The 19,322-nt window shown below is 45.4% G+C and overlaps 1 protein-coding gene across 3 annotated transcripts in view; it reads left to right on the top strand.

Moving 5' to 3' along the window:
* Nucleotides 1–19,322, top strand: part of mnmip1 (manchette microtubule inner protein 1) — a 131,946-nt gene that overhangs the window by 13,189 nt on the left and 99,435 nt on the right. The gene's annotated exons all lie outside the window — the stretch shown is intronic.

Below are 19,322 nucleotides of genomic sequence, written 5' to 3'. Positions count from 1 at the left end.
GAAGCAAAGGTGGGACGTACAGTTCTTTGAGCTAGCTCGACCATTTACTAAGATTATAGCTAACATCGATCTCAACACAACCACCTGATGAAGGAGCAGCACTCTGAAAGCTAGTGCTTCCAGTTAAACCTGTTGGACTACAACCTGGTGTTGTGTGATTTTTAACTTCCTGCTCTACCCCCATCTGTGAAATGGAACATTCCCCTGCTCCTTCAGGGTCTACCCTGTCCAGGTGAGGCCTGATATTTTGCAACTGTTTTCCATTCCACAAAAGCTACCCCATGGCCCAGCCCCTATAAGATGCCTGTACAGGGAGCGCTCCCAAACAGTGAGGCTGATATGACCCTATTGTATCTCCCAGTGCCCGCCCTGGGCTTACAACATCCCCACAATCACAAAATGGGGGGAATGAGGCAAATTGTTTGAGCCATCTTCATTCACTCAGCCGGAGCAACGTGGGACACAGCTGGCAGCTCATGTTTCAACACCTTCCAGAGCCTGTACTCATTGTCATATACAGAGACGGCAGTGAATTTCCCTACTCAGTCTCAAGTCACATTGTAGTCCGGTACTGGTGACCTCACCGAGGTTTGGCAATTATATTGGTACACACTGCTACCAGCACCTACCACCTGCCTTTGGTATGGGACTGGGCATGTCCTTGCTGCCCATTCAGACCGAAGTTGCCAATCTTATCATCCCCACAGTGGCTAACTCAGTCATTTTAATTTCAATCTATCCAATTTAAGGAGCCTTTAAAAGGCAGACCAGGTCAAGCACACATAAGCAGCAGCATCAATGTTCCACACCCTTAATAGATTGTAAGGTACTAGGGCAGCAGTCACAATTCGATGTGTTATTTGGTTTAACAGATTTCTACTCAGTTTAGTCAAGTGTTGACAAAACAGGGGTGAGTCAAGGCAAGGGTAAGACGTCAGATATAAGCTTTCACTGAAATTATGCAGCTGTTGATAAAAATTAATCTCCAGTGAGGCACAATCTAGCCATTACCACTAGACATTTGATGGCATTACCATCACCAAATTGCCCCACTGGCAGCATCTTGAGGGTCACCATTTACTAGAAACTGAACTGGACGAATCATGTGGATGCTTTGGAGAGGGTACAGAAAAGGTTTACCAGGATTTTGTCTGGCATGGGGGATTTTAGCAATGAAGAAAGGTTGGATAGACTGGGTTTGTTTTCATTGGCACATAAGAGGTTGAGGGGTGATCTGACAGAAGTTTATAAGATTACAATGACATGGATAGAATGGAAAGTATGAGGCTTTTTTTCCAGGGTGGAGGGGTGAATTACTAGGGGACACAAGATCAAGGTGGAGGGGGCAAGAGGGGAGCTCAAAGGAGATGTGCAAAGCACGTTTTTCATACAAAGGGTGGTGAGAGCCTGGAACGCGCTGCCAGAGGAGGCGGTGGGAGCAGACACAATAGCAGCATTTGGGAAGCACCTGAACGAATCCATGAATAGGAAGGGAATAGAGGGATACACATGCTGTAAGTGAAGACATTTTTAATATGGTAGGGCAAAATGTGTTGGTACAGGCTTGGAGGGCTGAAGGGCCTGCTTCTGTGCTGCATTGTTCTGTGTTCTTTATTCTTATTATAAATAAAGTGTCTGTAAGAGCAGGTCAGAGGCTAGGAATCCTATACAGAGCAAGCTGCCTCTTTACTGCCCAAAGCCTGTGCAATATCTACAAGTATTATGATCAGGCGAAGGTGCCCAGTTTAGTCTGATTCAGGACAGGATACACCTCAATCTACTCCGCGGTGAGCAGGAATGATCTGAATCTCCCACTTAAATCAACTCGTCTCTGGGTTAGTCGCAGAAAAGTTAATTTGAAAAGGATCCCTTCCCTCAAAGATACTTTTTCCAAGCCCAAATGGATCTATGTTTTAAAAGGAACCAAATTTAACTAGCCTTCCTTGAGCTAAAAAATAGCAGTAAGTTTATTAGCTAATAAAATGTGAAAAAGGTAATAAAACATGGCATATATACATATGGGTTAGAAATAAGTTCAAAAAACATAAAAGTAGAAGTAAAAGTAAAGAAATCTGCAAATCAGCCTTTGGCTGGTCCATGGTGGATAGATTGTAAAATGTTGTGGTCATTAAAGTGGGTAGTTTCAGAGTTGCTGACTTTAGCAGCTGAGTAGTTGTTTGAAGGTTCTTGGTTCTGCCATTAGCTGACAGGAGTTTGTGCAATTTCCTTTGTGCAGTGGCTTTGCTGTTGTGAGCTGTTGATTAATCAGAGAGAAAGAGATTTTAATTCTTTTGATCTGAACGTACAGGGATGTCTAGAAGTCCTCCCTTCTAGCACAATGTTGTGTGCATTTCTGGATGAGTAAAACACAAATGTGTTTTCTGCCCATGTTTACTTTCTTTCAATTCATATCATGTCCACTATCTGGGACATGAAGTCACATGGGCATCGTTTTTTTTTTGCAGAGAAGGGGTAATCATTAACCCTGGAGTCACAGGGATCACAATTCAGTTTTCTTTTCCAATTACCTTTCTTCCTTTGAAATGTTGCTGTCTGAAGTTCCCTTGACATTCTTCAGGTACAACATTTCCTGCTTCCCTTCAGACTAACGGTAATACTCACTGAATGTTTCAGACGGCCACTGAGTTTCCATTCTCGGCTCTTTTTTGACTTGTGTGTCCTTCTTTAAAAATAAACACATTTTCTAGATAAAGCTTTCGTATAACGGTCAGTAAATTCAGGGTTATGACCCACTGTCATGACACAAGGCACAAGCCAGGAGTGTATTGAACGACTCCCCATTTGCCTGGAAGTGTCCAGCTCCAGCAACATTCAAGAAGCTTGGCACCATCTAAGACAAAGCAGCTGCTCGATTGGCACCTTATCCACAAACATTTATTCCCTTCAACCCTGGAGGCGTAGCGGCAGCATTGTTTACCATCTAATAAAATGCATGGCAGTAACTCATTGAGACTCATTCACAAGCACCTTCCAAACCCAGAACCTGAAAGGATAGGGGCAGCAGGTATTTCAAAATCTGCAATTTCCCAACCTGCAACTCTTGACATAGAACTATATGGCTGTTCCTACATCATCGCTGGGTCAAAATCCTTCCGAAAACTCCTTCCGAAAAGCACTGTGAGTGTACCTATGTCCTAAGCAGCTTTAAGAAGGCAGCTCCCCACCACTTTCTCAAATGGTGATGCCCATGCCCCACGAATACTTTTGAAAAATGTGAAAATCGATAATCTTAATCAGTAAAATTTCCACATCATGAGACACAAGGGAAAAGGTACATTTTCATAACAAATATCAGATCCCTGTGCTGATTTGACATTATAGAAACCTCCAGACAACTCAATGAAAAGCTGTTTCAAAACAAGATCATTCAGTCCAGTGAATGACATGAGTTAAAACTTCATTGAAGCTGGTAAACTGTTTTGAGAAAGAACAGAGTTACAGAGTCATAGAGATGTACTGCATGGAAGCAGACCCTACAGTCCAAATCATCCTTGCCAACCAGATATCATAAATTAATCCATTTGCCAGAATTTGGTCCATACCCTCTAAACCCTTCCTATTCATATACCCATCCTATACCTTTTAAATGTTGTAATTGTACCAACCTCCACCACCTCCTCTGGCAGCTCATTCAGTACATGCACCATCCTCTGCATGAAAATGTTGTCCCTTAGGTCCCTTTTAAAACTTTCCCCTCTCACCTTAAACCTACACCCTCTAGTTTTGGACTCCCTTACCCTGGGAAAGATACCTTGTCTACTTATCCTATCCATGCCCCTCATGATTTTATAAACCTCTGATGCTCCAGGGAAAACAGTCCCAGCCTACTCAGCCTCTCCCTATAGCTCAAACTCTCCGACCCTGGCAACACCCTTGTAAATCATTTCTGAACCCTTTCAAGTTTCACAACATCTTTCCTAAAGCAGGGAGGCCAAAACTGAACACAGTATTACAAAAGTGGTTGAATCAATGTTCTGTGTAACATGACCTCCCAACCAGATGTAGGTTTCCTCGCTGATCTGGAAGGTTCTTTTTCAGACGTTTCATCACCATACCAGGTAACATCTAAGTGAGCCTCCGGAGGCTCACTGAAGATGTTACACAGTATGGTGACGAAGCATCTGAAAATGAACCTTCCATCTCAGTGAGCAAACCTACATCCAGAACCTCAACCTAAGTTACAAATCTTCTCAAAACTTGCTATGACCTTCCAACTCCTATACTCAATGTACTGACCATTAAAGGCGAGCGTACCACAAGTTTTCTTCACTATCCCATCTACCTGAGACCCCACAATACAGCAACATGAGGAAGCCATTCAGCCCCTCAAACTTGTACTGTTGACCTTTCAATGAGATCATGGCTAATCCATACCCTAGATCCACCTACCCAAGCATTAACCATTTATACCTAGTTTAATGAAAAAAACACATTAGTTTTGACATTTAATGACCCCCCCACCCAGCCTCTGGGTAGCTGGAAGAGTTCCAGATTTCCACTTTGGTTCATGTGAAGAAATATTTCCTGCTCTCCACATCTGACACCATCTCGATCTGATTTTAAGATTATCCCTCTTAATCTTAGACTCTCCCTCTCTATCCTATGAAATCCTTGAAAGGTCTCAATTATATCCTTCCTTAATCCTCTATAATCAAGTCCATACAACCTGCCTTTATTTGCCAAATAATTTAACCTTTGTCTTTTTGAATTGAACTTACACTGCACCCTCCAGTCTATTCTTCTCGATATACAATACCCAAAACTGATTACATCCCTCCAGTTGTGGTCTAACCAGATCTCTATAAAGCTGTAACATTACCTCCCACCCCTTTGTATTTTACACCACTTAAAAAAAAGGGTGACACACCATTGGCCTTTAAAATTATTGTTTGTACCTGTACCTGTTCTGTAGGTTTTAATGAATATTGTGCACCAAAATCTCTCTGCTCATTCACATTTCCTCACTCTTTTTAACCACAGAAAAATATTCTATCGTAGACCCAAATGGTATGTACTTTTTTTCACACCAAGCTCCAACTATCACAGTTTTTTTCCAACTCATCTAAACTATCAATTTCCTTTTGTAGTTTTCTGTTTCCCACCTCACACTTTCCTTGACACCTAGCTCAGTATCATCAGCAAACTGAGATCTATGGCTGTCTGTCTCAGTCAAAGAGTTGAGAACTGTAATACAGAATTCTGGGAAGACAGCGAGTCATGTCCTGCTGAGTTAAATTTGCGCTGTCAAAGTGCTGTTCTCAAGACAATCTAGTTGTGGAATCTATTTATACAATTAATCATCGTTTAGCACTGGAATCATTCTCTTGAGCTGTAATGTCTCTACGCTTGAATTGGGTTAACTGTAAGTTACTGTATGTTCTGATTGTTATTACGATCTTATACAAGTTTGTTCTGATCGTGGTCAGGAATATAATTTGCAACAATTATCCTTTGCAGTGTTTGGAACATTTTGAGTTTGAACACAAGTCCCAGTTGGCTAGACATCCAGCATACTAGGGCTTAACCTGGGCATCTGATTACAGTCCACTGATACTGACACTGACTCCAGGTCCATAGCAATCTGGATGGCTCTTAACTGCTCTCTGGGAAATCAGGGATGAGAAATACAGGCTGACCTAACCAGTGGTTAGGCCCTAACCCACAAAAAGGCATAAAATGTACTCTGAGTGGGGGATTTCAATGTCCACCACCAAGAGTATTTCAGCAGCAGGATTGCTGATCGAGCTGGTCAGATCCTGAAGGACATAGCTATTAGACTGGGTCTGCAGCAAGTGGTGAGGGAACCAACAAGAGGGAAAAGCATACTTGACCTCATCCTCACCAGTCTGCTGGCTGCAGATACATCTGTCCGTGACAATATTGGTAAGATTGACCACTGCACAGTCCTTGAGAAGGTGAAGTTACACATTCACATTGAGCATAATCAAGCTGTGTGGCACTATCACTGTGCTAAATGGGACAGACTTTGAACAGGACGAAAGTGAGGACCAAATGCTGGAGATCAGAGTTAAGATTAGAGTGGTGCTGGAAAAGCACAGCAGGTCAGGCAGCATCAGGGGAGCAGGAAAATCAGTGTTTCGGGCAAAAGCCCTTCATCAGGAATGAGCCTTGATGAAGGGCTTTAGCCCGAAACGTCGATTTTCATGCTCTTTGGATGCGGCCTGACCTGCTCAGCTATAACATGCTCAGTGACACCCAGTTTGGGATCCACAGGACCACACAGCTCCTGTCATCCTTACAGCTTTGGTTCACACATGGAGAATGAAGAGCTGAATTGATCCCATCATGCCATTTAACTTTCCTGCACATTGGCCCTAATCTCCATCCCTGCACCTCAGCCCAGTCCCTAACCAGGTCAATAATTTGACTTCAATTCTATCACTATAATTTTTTTTAGACATCTACCAACCTTTCCTTATCTGATCTTCAGTCCCAGCCAATGTGATTGACTTGTGGTTGCCCAGTTATTTCAATCCACTGTCATAGGCCATGAGCAAGGCTCACCACTGCCTTTCTGGGGCAACTAGGATGGACAGTAAATGCCCAACTTTGAATGAATATGAGCAAAAGAGAGAAAAATAGGACACATTAACATCGTAGTTACATCCAAATCCGCAATTTTAAAATGAAATGTTACATAAACAAATTCTGTGTGAATTGCATCCATAAACCTAAAGAAGAAGCAGTTTTTCTGTTTCTTCGTGGCTTAGTCAAGGGAGGTACAATAAACCTACAACCTGTAAACTGCCTGATTTTCTTCAAAACACAGTGAAGACATCTCTCACACCAACCTGAATAGGCAGGCACAATCTTAGATTAGAATTAAATCAGAATATTTAATACTCTAACAAACCAACAGACCTTGTGCATGCTGTTTGAGGTTGGGTGTGGTGAATGTGCAAGTAAAGCCTGCTCTGTTGACAATCTTCCAATTAACAGACAACTAATGGAAGAATGGTTAAATTAAATCCACACGCAACTGTCTGTTTTGTTTCTCTGAAGTTGTTTAGCGAGAGTTGGGTCATAGTTCGGAAGAGGTTAAAAGTCTTTCAATTAGTTTGATTCTTTTAAGCTGCTTTTACATTACCACTTATTTTTGTGTTGAAACACCATTTATGTGCCACCTAAAATGGCATTGAGACCCTTCACTGTGATACAATGAGGTAAGATGAGGTACAGAAATATTTCCTTTGAGTTGCAGGACTTTGGTGCCTCTTCAGCAGCGCCTGCTAAAAAATCCAGTTTATCCGGACACTCCAAACTGGTTTTTGGGCCTACGATTAATGGCTCTTTACATATAGGCGTTTAGAATCAGAAGGAGGCCATTTAGCCCCTTGGAGCCGAGAGTCATCAATTAGATTCTAGTTGGTCTGAATCATAACTCCATTGACTGGTTTTATTTTGCATGTCCCTCTCTAAAAATGATCTACCAAGCTCAAATTTGAAAGTTTCAATTGACCCGTGAGCCTAAACAGCCTATTATGGAGCAGGTTCAGATTTCCACTATCCTCCATTTGGAAAATGTTTCCTGCATCCTAAATGGCACAGCAGAATACCATAGTACCATAAGATAGAGGAGCAGAAGCTGGCCATTTGGCCCATCAAGTTTGCTCCACCATTCAGTGAGATCATAGATGGTCTGATAGTCCTCAACTTCACACCCCTGCCTTTGCTCCGTAACCCTTGATTCCTTTCCTGATCAAACATCCGTCCATCTGAGCTTGAATACTCTAGAACTGGGCACACCGTCTCTGAATACTAGGTGGACCATTCAGGACTGAGACAATGAAACATTTCTTCAGTCAAAGGATAGTGAATCTGTGGAATTCTCTGTCACAGAAGGCTGCAAAGGCCAAGTCATAGAATATACTCAAAAATAGATAGTTTCTATAATTTTAAAGGCATCAAGGAGTATGGGGAGAATAAGATTAAGATAGAAAATCAGCCATAATTGTATTGAATCATAGAAACTCGAGATTGTGGAAGCAGGCCATTCAGCCCATCAAGTCCACACCAAACCTCCAAAGAGCATCCTACTCAGACATCCCCCCCCCCCCCCCATCCCTGTAACTCTACATTTCCCATGGCTAGCCTGCACATCCCTGAACACTATGGGCAATTTAGCTTGGCCAATTCATCTAATCTGCACATCTTTAGACTGTGGGAGGAAACCAGAGCACCCGGAGGAAACTCACGCAGGGAGAGTGTGTAAACTCCACACAGACACTTACCTAATCAAACCCAGATCCCTGGTGCTGTGGGGCAGCAGTGCTAATCACTGGGCCACCGTGCCATCCTTGCATAATATAGCAGGTTTGAACAGTCAAGTCTCACTCCTATCTTCGATGTTAATATTCTTAACCACTCGACATCCCGTCTGAGGTAAAGAATTCTAGATTTGCACTCTCATCTCTGTCTTAAAATGGCCAACTACTTCCTCTGATATTATGTCCTCTGATCCCTGACTCTCTCACAAGGGGAAACAACCTCTTTGCATTTATCCTGTCAAGATCTCTAAGGATCTTATGTATTTCAATAAGATAATTAAGCATTAATTTTAAGGCTATGTCTGGACACCTCACAGGAAAAAACAATTTTGCTCCAACTCGCCTGTTAAATCCCTTAATCATCTTAAACACCTTGAGTCTATCCCTCGATCTTCCAGATTTAAGGGAATACAGCACTAGTCTATTTAATCTACCTTGATCTAGTGGGTCTGTGCTGTGCCTGTTCTCATGCCAACATAATCTTCCTGAGAGGCATCACCCTGAAATGAGCACTGTCTTCCTGCTGGGAGTCTGATCAGAGCTTTCTGTAACTGCAGTAGAGCTTCCACCCCTTTGAGATAAAAGACCAACACTTCCTCAGCGCATGAAGAGTTTTCTTTATATCTTGCCATGCAAAAGGTCGTTTATGAAAATGGTTGCAGAAATGTAAACCTTCAGTTATGAGAATAGATGGAAGAGGTTAAGACTGTTCTCCTTAGAGAGAAGAAGCTGACAGAAGATTTGATAGAGGTTTTCAAAATCAGGGCTGGATAGAATAAATAGGGCAAAGCTGTTCCTGCTCATAAAAGAGAAAATAACGGGAGGGTATAGATTTAAAGTGACGTGCAAATAAAGCGAGGCTGGTATGACATCAAAACTGGTTAATTAGGGTCTGGAATGCACTGTGTGGAAATATGGTAGGGGCAGGTTCAACTGAGGCATTCCAGAGAGGCATTGGGTGGTTATTTTGATAGTAACGATGGTAAAGGATATTGGGAAAGGGCAGGAGATTGGCACTAAGGAACAGAACTGGTGTAGGGACAATGGGCTGAATGGCCTCCTCTGCACCGTAACAATTTCATGATGAGTTTTTATAACAAGTTCTGCATTTTTGACCCTAAATGAGGTAAGCCACATGGTTATAATAATCAACATTACCATAAATAATCGCTCAGGAAACTGAGCGTCAAGAGTTGCCAAAATCTGCATAGTACATGAAAGAACATTTCAAGCCATCGTGTCTGGCTCCAGGTGTTGTGATAAATCAGAAATGGGCCAATTGGTCTTGAAAAGGTGACCATGGATGTTGGAAGTTGCTCCTCCAATAGTTTCTGTGAATTTCAATGGACATCAGGCTGATAGGTAACAAGATATGGGAGAAAGTGAGTATTACAGATGCTGGAGATCAGAGCCGAGAGTGCGGTGCTGGAAAAGCACAGCAGGTCAGGCAGCATCCGAGGAGCAGGAGAATTGATATTTCGAGCATAAGCTCTTCAACAGGAATGAGGCCTGATGATTCTCCTGCTCCTCGGATGCTGCCTGACCAGCTGTGCTTTTCCAGCACTAGATAACAGGATATCTCTACAATCCAGGTCAGCCATGGCAGAGTTTATAGCATTCTTGCCTCTGAGGTATGGGCCATGAGTTCTAACCTGGTTCCAATTTTTTTTTATTTCAAAAATATACTTTATTCATAAAATACTTTGATGATCTGTACAACTGGACATGCCATACATATGTAAACATTCCATTTGTTTGCATACCGAAAACAGAGTAATCATTCCTATTTACAGGTCTGTACAATTACATTTTTTAGCTGAGGCGTCAGCAGAGCCCAAATGACTGCATGGGCCCCCTGTTCTTCTTTAGGCAGGCAGATGTTAGACGGTGGTCTTTCCCCACCGCGCCTTGGCGGCAGCTGCCCCAAGCTTCAGCGCATCCCTCAACACGTAGTCCTGAACCTTGGAATGTGCCAGTCTGCAGCACTCAGTCGGGGTCAACTCCTTCAGCAGGTCAGCAGGTTTCGGACCACCCAGAGAGCGTCCTTCACCGAGTTGATGAACCTCCAGGCGCAGTTGATGTTCGTCTCGGTGTGCGTCCCGGGGAACAGGCCATAGAGCACGGAGTCCCGTGTCACGGCGCTGCTCGGGACAAACCTTGACAAACACCACTGCATTCCTCTCCAGACTTCTTCTGCGTAGGCACATTCCAGAAGGAGGTGTGTGACAGTCTCGTCCCCCCGCAGCCGCTTCGAGGGCAGCGTGCGGTGCGGCTGAGAGTCCGGGCATGCATAAAGGATCTCACAGGCAGAGCCCTTCTCACCACCAGCCAAGCCATGTCTTGGTGCTTGTTGGAAAGTTCTGGCGATGAGGCATTCTGCCAAATGGCTTTGACAGTCTGCTCAGGGAACCGCTCGATAGGATCCGCCCTCTCCTTTTCCCGAAGGGTCTCAAGGACACTACGTGCTGACCACTTCCTGATGGACTTGTGGTCAAAGGTGCTTTTCTTCATAAACTTCTCCACGAAGAACAGGTGATACGGAATGGTCACAACTCCTCAGAGCGTTCCGCGGCAGCGAGGCCAGGCCCATCCTTCGCAACACCGGGGACAGGTAGAACGTCAGTACGTAGTGACACTTGGTGTTTGCGTACCGGGGATCCACGCACAGCTTGATGCAGCCACACACAAAGGTGGCCATCAGGGTGAGGGTGGCATTGGGTGTATTTTTTTCCCCCGTTGCCCAGATCTTTGTACAGCGAGTCCCTTCGGACCCGGTCCATCTTTGACCTCCATATGAACTGGAAGATGGCCCGGGTGACTGCAGCGGCACAGGTTCTGGGAATAGGCCAGACCTGTGCCACGTATAATAGCAATGACAGTGCCTCACACCTGATGACCAGGTTTTTTCCTGCAATGGAGAGCCACCATAGCTTCCATCTGCCCAGTTTCTGCCTCATTTTGCTGATACGCTCCTCCCAAGACTTGGCGCATGCCCAGCCCCCCGAACCAAATACCCAGCACCTTCAGGTGGTCGGTCCTGACGGTGAAGGGGATCGAGGATTGGTCGGCCCACTTCCCGAAGAGCATGGCCTCGCTCTTGCCTCGGTTTACCTTGGCCCCCGAGGCCCTTTCGAACTGGTCACATATGCACATGGGTCTGCGCACGGACAGCGGATCCGAGCAGAAAACGGCGACGTCATCCATGTACAGGGAGGCCTTAACCTGCAGGCCCCCGCTGACAGGAATAGTCACCCCTCTCAGGCTCGCATCCTTCCTGATGGACTCGGCAAATGGCTCTATGCAGCACACAAACAAGGCAGGAGAGAGAGGGCAGCCCTGCCTGACTCCAGATCTGACTGGGAAGCTATCTGATTCCCACCCATTGATGGAGACTGCACTGACAATGTTGGTGTAGAGCAGTCTGATCCAATTGCAGATTCCCTCCCCAAAGCCCATTTTGGAGAGAACATCTCTCATATAGCTGTGTGATATCCTGTCAAAGGCTTTCTACTGGTCCAGGCTGATCAGGCAGGTGTCCAACCCTCTGTCCTGCACGTAGGCGATCGTATCCCTGAGGAGCGCGAGACTCTCAGTGATCTTCCTGCCCGGCACAACACAGGTTTGGTCAGGGTGAATCACCGACCCTAGAGCAGACCTGACCCGGTTGGCGATAACCTTTGACAGAATTTTGTAATCCGTATTCAACAGTGAGATTGGTCTCCAATTTTTGAGTTCCTCCCTCTCCCCCTTCCGCTTGTAGATGAGGGTGATGATGCCTTTCCTCATGGATTCACTCATGGTACCTGCCCGAAGCATACTGACATACACCTCCAGCAGGTCCTGGCCAATCAAGTCCCACAGAGCGGAATAGAGCTCGACTGGTAAGCCATCGCCTCCGGGAGTTTTATTCTTTTCGAAGGACTCGAGGGCCTTGGTCAGCTCATCCAGAGATAGCGGCTGGTCCAGCCTCTCCCGTGTTCTGTCGTCTAAGACCTCCGTGATAGAGGACAGGAACGACTGGGAGGCCGTGCTGTCGGTCGGCTTCGCGTCATACAGACTGGCGTAGAAGGATTTACTGATCCTCATGACGTCAGCCTGAGATGACGTTATCGAGCCATCTTCTTCCTTCAGGCTGCTGAGCACAGAGCTCTCTTTGTGCACCTTCTGGAAGAAGAAACGTGAGCACGTCTCGTCCTGTTCCACCGAGCGGACCCTGGACTGGAAGATTATCTTGGAGGCCTCCGAGGCAAAGAGCGAGGCTTGCTGGCCCTTCACCTCCTTGAGGTCCTCCGTGACATCCACCCCCATCGTCTGCAGCAGGAGCAGGTTCTGCATACTTTCCTGGAGCTGGGACAGTTTTCCCTGCCTCTCTCTCGCCTCCTGAACACCTTTGAGGATGAAGAACCTCTTGATGTTTCCTTTTACTGTTTCCAACCAGTCCGCTGGGGACTCAAAGAGGGGCTTCACAGTTCTCCAACCTGCGTAGTCCCTCTTGAGTTCCTCAATGTTTCCCGGGGTCAACAGCTTTGTGTTCAGCTTCCACGTTCCCTTACCAGCCCGCTGCTCGTCCTGTAGGTGACAGTCGGCCAGCAGGAGGCAGTGATCAGAGAAGAACACCGGCTTGAAGTTGGTGGATCTGACCGAGAGCGTTCTAACCTGGTTCCAATGCCTTGAACACAAGTTGCACTGTTGCAGTGATGTGATATCTTTTGGAAAAGTTGAGGCTCTGTCTCTAAAACTGCGGCCTCACCTGCCAGTTGAAGTGACTGTATATTATCCCATAGACTATTTGGAAAAGAGAAAGGCAGTTCTTCACTTTCTAACAATTCTTACAGTGTGAACATTCACCCAACAATTAACAGCACTCAAATAGATGACCTGGTTGTTATCACATTGTGGAACGTGGCTGTGTACCAATTGGTGCCACATTTCATAGTCACTCACAATTACATCTTCAGTTTGAAACATTTTGGATTCATTTATGAAATGCAGATGTCACTGGCCAGGGCATCATTTATAGCCTATCTCTAATCACCCTTGAGAAAGAGATGGTAAGTACTAGAATGTTGATGGGGTGGGGGGGGGGGGGAATTTCAGTAATAGTAATGCCATTGAATGTGATGGCAGTGGTTACATTCTTTCTGATTGGAGATGGTCATAGTTTGATATTTATGTGGCACTAATATTACTTGCCACTTTTCAACCCAAGCCTGGATATTGTCAAGATCTTGTTGCATCTGAACACGGACTGCTTCAGTATCTGAGGAGTTGCAAATGGTGCTGAATATTATGCAATCATTGGCGAACATCTTCACCTCCAACCTTCCATCGGAGGGAAGGTCATTGACGAAGCAGCTGAAGATGGTTGGGCTTCGGACACTAGGCCGAGGAACTCCTGTAGAGATATCCTGGAACTGAGGTGACTGACGTCCAACAACCACAACTATCATCTTTTAGAGTCATAGAGATTTAAGCCAAAAGAAAGCCTTGCAACCTATTGTGTCCGAAACAACCACCTATCTATTCTAATCCCATTTTCAGCACTTGGCCCATAGCCTTGTATGCCTTGGCATCATAAGTGCACATTTAAATGCTTCTTGGTATGACTCCAACCAAGGGAGAGTCATCCTCCTGATTTCCATTGACTCCAGTTTTGCTGGAGCTCCTTGGTGCCACAGTCAATTGAATGTAGCCTCGATGTCAGGAGCAGTCACCCTCACCTCGCCTCTGGAATTCAGTCTTTCGTCCATATTTGCACCAAGTCTGTGATGAGGTCAGGAGCTGAGTGACCCTAGGTGAGCTGAAACTGACGGGTTGTTAGAGATGAAGTGCTGTTTGATAACACTGTCAACGAGTCCAACTACCACATATTGATGATGTGCATGGCAATGCAATAATTAAAGAGACTTCTACTCCAGATGTCCTCACTGAGCTAATCGCTTTAGATATAAAGCAGCCATTCTGGTGAATTAACAAAGAGAAACTCATGAAGTCAATCCAGAGCAAATAGAATACTGTCATGATGGTAACCGCGCGGGAACTCCCTTTTTGATAGCGTCAGGTTACACTGAATGACCCTTACTTGTTTGTTCCTTTTGTGATCTCCATCTTTTATGATGTATGCTCTACTGACTCTTCAACAGTCTTACTGGAAAACCCTCATTTCAAGCACAGTGTTGGAGCTTTGTGCCAGTCCTGAAATTCAGGTCCTGCTTCATTCCTCCTATTCATTCCGGTCACACCAATCAATCGGTCAGATTCAGAGTTGAGATTAGGATTTCCAATGAGTCAAAGTTATGTGCGAGTGCTTTGTGCACCATTACAAAATTCCTGTACAAAAATAACACGAACAGTGTGGAATGTATGTGAGTGGGCCCTGCCCCGGGGATTGTTCTGGGGCAGCAGGAGGTGATCAGGGAGACAGAGCTTCAGCAGCAGCGATGGCATCACAGTCCAATGTGGGAAGTGCAATGCAGACTCACTCAAAGGCTCATGGCCAAGTATCAATTCAGGTAGAGAACCTCGCACTTCTGCTCCTCAAGCCGCTGTACCAGATCATGCCTAATCTACACCTCAACTCATTTACCAACTGCTGCACCATATCCCTCAATAGCTCAACCAACAAAAATCTTTCAGTCCCTGTCTCCAAAGTTCCCAATCCTCTCTTTGCTTCCAGACGTGGTAACAACAGAACTTCCAGTAACAGCCCCTTTTGCTTGAACAAGTGTATTCATTATGGTTTTACTACTGCTTGGCTGGCTTTCATTTTGAAAGCATGGCCTTTTGTTCAGGATCCCTCAGCTGTAGAAATGTTGACATTTTAAACATCATCATAAGTTCACCCCACAAGCTTCTAAATACAAAGAAATAAGGCCAGATTTCTGCGAAATGTCCTCATAAGCATTCTGAAAACCCTGGTGTGGTGTAATCTGACGCTTCCTATCAAACATTAAGATAGAACACTAAGATGTTCCAAGAGGGCAGCAGATTGGGGCACCCAGCCAGAGCTCGTCCACTCCGTCTGTTTCTTTCTTCTTTTCTCTTTCTCTTTTTTTCCTTTTTTGCTTTTTTCTTTTTGCTGTTCTTCATTCCTGGCCTGAGCGCGGACCCGAGGAACCATCCTCTTGGCCCAGCTCTGCCTGGTGTCTCGGCCCAGCTTCTTGGCAACCCATGGCAGAGTTTCAGCCCGTCGTGGCGGTATGTGTGAGTGGGCCCTGCCCGGGGCATGTTCTGGAGGCAGCAGGAAGTGCTCGGGGAGGCAGCAGGAAGTGCTCAGGGAGGCAGCAGGAAGTGCTCGTGGAGGCAGAAGGAAGTGCTCGTGGAGGCAGAAGGAAGTGCTCAGGGAGGCAGAAGGAAGTGCTCAGGGAGACAGCAGGAAATGCTCAGGGAGGCAGCAGGAAGTGCTCAGGGAGACAGAAGGAAGTGCTCGTGGAGGCAGCAGGAACTGCTCAGGGAGGCAGCAGGAAGTGCTCAGGGAGACAGAAGGAAGTGCTCAGGGAGGCAGAAGGAAGTGCTCAGGGAGACAGCAGGAAATGCTCAGGGAGGCAGCAGGAAGTGCTCAGGGAGGCAGAAGGAAGTGCTCGTGGAGGCAGCAGGAAGTGCTCAGGGAGACAGCAGGAAGTGCTCGGGGAGACAGCAGGAAGTGCTCGGGGAGACAGAAGGAAGTGCTCAGGGAGGCAGCAGGAAGTGCTTGGGGAGGCAGCAGGAAGTGCTCGGGGAGACAGCAGGAAGTGCTCAGGGAGACAGCAGGAAATGCTCAGGGAGGCAGCAGCAGTGATGGTATCGCAGCCCAATGCGAGAAGAGTGAGCAGTGAGGAAGGTTCGCCAGTGTCTGTGGTGATAGTGTCGTCAACAAACAACAGAGGTCTCCTGGAGAGCAAACTAAGCAGAACACTCATGAAAGAACTGTTGAACTTTTAACATCATTCCTTTATTTTTCTCGTTTATATTTTGAAGGGCTTTATGTTAACTATTACCTTATTTCTTTAGTTTTCTATTTATTCTATGAAGGCAATGCTTAACTTTCTGAACTTGTTTCTTTCACTATTTTGTACCTTTTTTTATACCTAGATATCTTTGTACCTAAGATGGCACCATGTGCGGTGACATTATACATTTGAGTACATGGAACAATAAAATCTAAAAGTTCTGTGGATGCTGGAGACCTGAAAAAGCAACAGGGAATGCTGGTAAAACTCAGCAGGTCTGGCAAAAACAGAATTAACATTTAAAATCTGATATAACTGATCAGACAAGTTCTAAAGAAGGCTCATATCAGACTTGAAACATCAGTTCTGATTTTCTCTCCACAGATGCTATCAGATCTGCTGAGTTTCTCCAGCACTTTCTGCTTTGATTCCCCACCAAACTCTTTGCGGTTTTAATCGCGTGGTTTTGCAGGGAACTGTGGGGCAACGTGTGGAGGGGCGTTAGAAGTGTTGGGAGATCTGCCAGGCCATAAAGATTCTTCATCCAGCTTTGTCAAACAGTGAGAACTTCACTCTGTGTAAACTAATAGGGCAATTACAGATGTGGTTTAAAACTGAAAGCTCAGACTGTTTCGTTCGTCCAGGCTCTCAACCTCTGAGTTAAAAGCTCATAGGACTTGAACCAGAGAATAAAATAAAGACTGACACCAGTTCAGGACCAAGGGAAAACGACACAGTTGGACATACTGTGAAAATTAGGCCCTGTCTCCCTCCATCCATCCCTCTCCCAACTCCCCTCAGCTGGAAATCAAAGGTTCCTCTGGGTGTCCTGGCCAACTTTTATCCCTTAATTATCTAACCATTTGCACAATGCTGTTCATGGAATCTTGCTAGGCACAGAATGGCTGCTCTGTTTCATACATTATACCAGATTATATACCATAGGTTTGTTCCACGGAAGCAAGGAAGGGATGGTAGGGTGAAGGAACTTTGGGTGAAAAGAATGTGGAACATCTAGTCAAGAGGAAGAAGGAAGCTTACTTATGGTTGAGGAGGCAAGGATCAGACAGGGCTCTAGAGGGTTACAAGATAGCCAGGAAGGAACTGAAGAACGGGCTTAGGAGAGCTAGAAGGGGGCATGAAAAAGCATTAGCGGATAGGATTAAGGAACACCCTAAGATATTCTATATTTATGTGAGTAACAAGAGGATGGCCAGAGTGAGGATAGGGCCAATCAGGTATAGTGGAGGGACCTTGTGCCTGGAGTTAGATCAGGTATGGGAGGTCCTTAATGAATACTTTGCTTCAGTCTTCACTACTGAGAGGGTCCTTATCATTTCTGAAGACAGCGTGAAACAGGCTGATACACACTAACAGGTTGATGTTACGGAGGAGAATGTGCTGAAAATTTTGAAAAACATAAGGATAGAGAAGTCCCCTGGGCTAGACGGGATATACCTAAGGTTACTACAGGAAGTGAGGGAAGAGATTGCTGTGTATTTGTGATGATCTTGCATCCTCACTATCCACTGGAATAGTACCAGATGATTGGAGTGTGGCAAATGTTATTCCCTTGTTCAAGAAAGGGAATAGGGATAACCCTGGGAATTACAGACCAGTCAGTCTTACATCGTAAATTATTGTAGATGATTCTGAGAGACAGGATTTATAAGATAGAGGGTGGTGGTAGATGGAAAGTATTCAGCCTGGAGTTGGTGATCAGTGGTGTTCCGCAGGGACTGGTTCTGGGACCTCTGCTCTTTGTGATTTTTATAAATAACTTAGGTGAGGAAGTGGAAGGATGGGTTAGTAAGTTTGCCAATGACATGAAGGTTGGTGGAGTTGTGGATAGTGTGGAGGGCTGTTGTAGATTGCAAGGGGACATTGACAGGATACAGAGCTGGGCTGGTAAGTGGCAGATGGAGTTCAAAGTTGAAACTTTATTGCTGGAACAGCACAGCAGGTCAGGCAGCATCCAGGGAACAGGAGATTCGACGTTTCGGGCACAGGCCCTTCTTCAGGAATGAGCAGAGAGTGTTCAGCAGGAGAAGATAAAAGGTAGGGAGGAGGGACTTGGAGGAGGGGCGTTGGAAATGTGATAGGTGGAAAGAGGTCAAGGTGAGGGTGATAGGTCGGAGTAGGATGGAGGCGGAGAGGTCAAGAAGAAGACTGCAGGTCAGGAAGACGGTGCCGGGCTGGAGGGATTCGGCTGAGACAAGGTGGGGGGAGGGGGGATGAAGAAACTGGTGAAGTCCAAGTTCATCCCCTGTGGTTGGAGGGTTCCAGCAATAAAGTTTCAACTTTGATCTCCAGCATCTGCAGACCTCACTTTCTCCTCGCAGATGGAGTTCAACCTGGAAAAGTGTGAAGTGATTCTTTTTGGAAGGTCAAATTTGAATACAGAATACAGGATTAAAGGCAGGATTCTTGACAGTGTGGAGGAACTGAGGGATCTCAGGGTCTATGTCCATAGATCCCTCAAAGCTGCCACCCAAGTTAATAGTGTTATTAAGAAGGCATATGGTTGTAGACTTTCATTAGCCGATGGATTGAGTTTAAGAGCCGCGAGGTTACTTTGCAGCTTGATAGAGCGCTGGTTAGACCTTAGTATATTGTGTTCAGTTCTGGTTGCCTAATTATAGGAATGATGGGGAAGCTTTAGAGAGGGTGCAGAGAAGATTTACCAGGATACTGCTTGGACAGGAGGGCATGTCTTATGAAGAAAAGTTGAGGGAGCTAGGGCTTTTCCAGTTGGAGTGAAGAAGGATGAGAGGTGACTTGATAGAGGTATACAAGATGATAAGAGGCATAGATAGAGTGGATAGCCAGAAACTTTTCCCATAGTGGAAATGTCTATCACGAGGGGGCATAATTTTAAGGTGATTGGAGGAAGGTTAAGGGAAGATGTCAGTTGTCATTTTTTTACACAGAGAGTGGTGGGTGCGTGGAATGCACTACCAACAGTGGTAGTAGAGACAGATATATTAGGAACATTTAAGCGATTCTTGGATAGGCACATGGATGATAGTACAATGAAGAGTATGTAGGTTAGTCTGATCTTAGAGTGGAATAAAAGCTTGGCACG

The sequence above is a fragment of the Chiloscyllium plagiosum genome, unplaced genomic scaffold, assembly GCF_037043375.1.
Source record: "Chiloscyllium plagiosum isolate Xiang-an unplaced genomic scaffold, Cpla_swu_hap1 HiC_scaffold_30, whole genome shotgun sequence".
Classification (NCBI taxonomy): Eukaryota; Metazoa; Chordata; class Chondrichthyes; order Orectolobiformes; family Hemiscylliidae; genus Chiloscyllium; species Chiloscyllium plagiosum.
The sequence above is the reverse complement of the archived record's forward strand: the minus strand, read 5'-3'. Positions and strand labels throughout refer to the sequence as shown.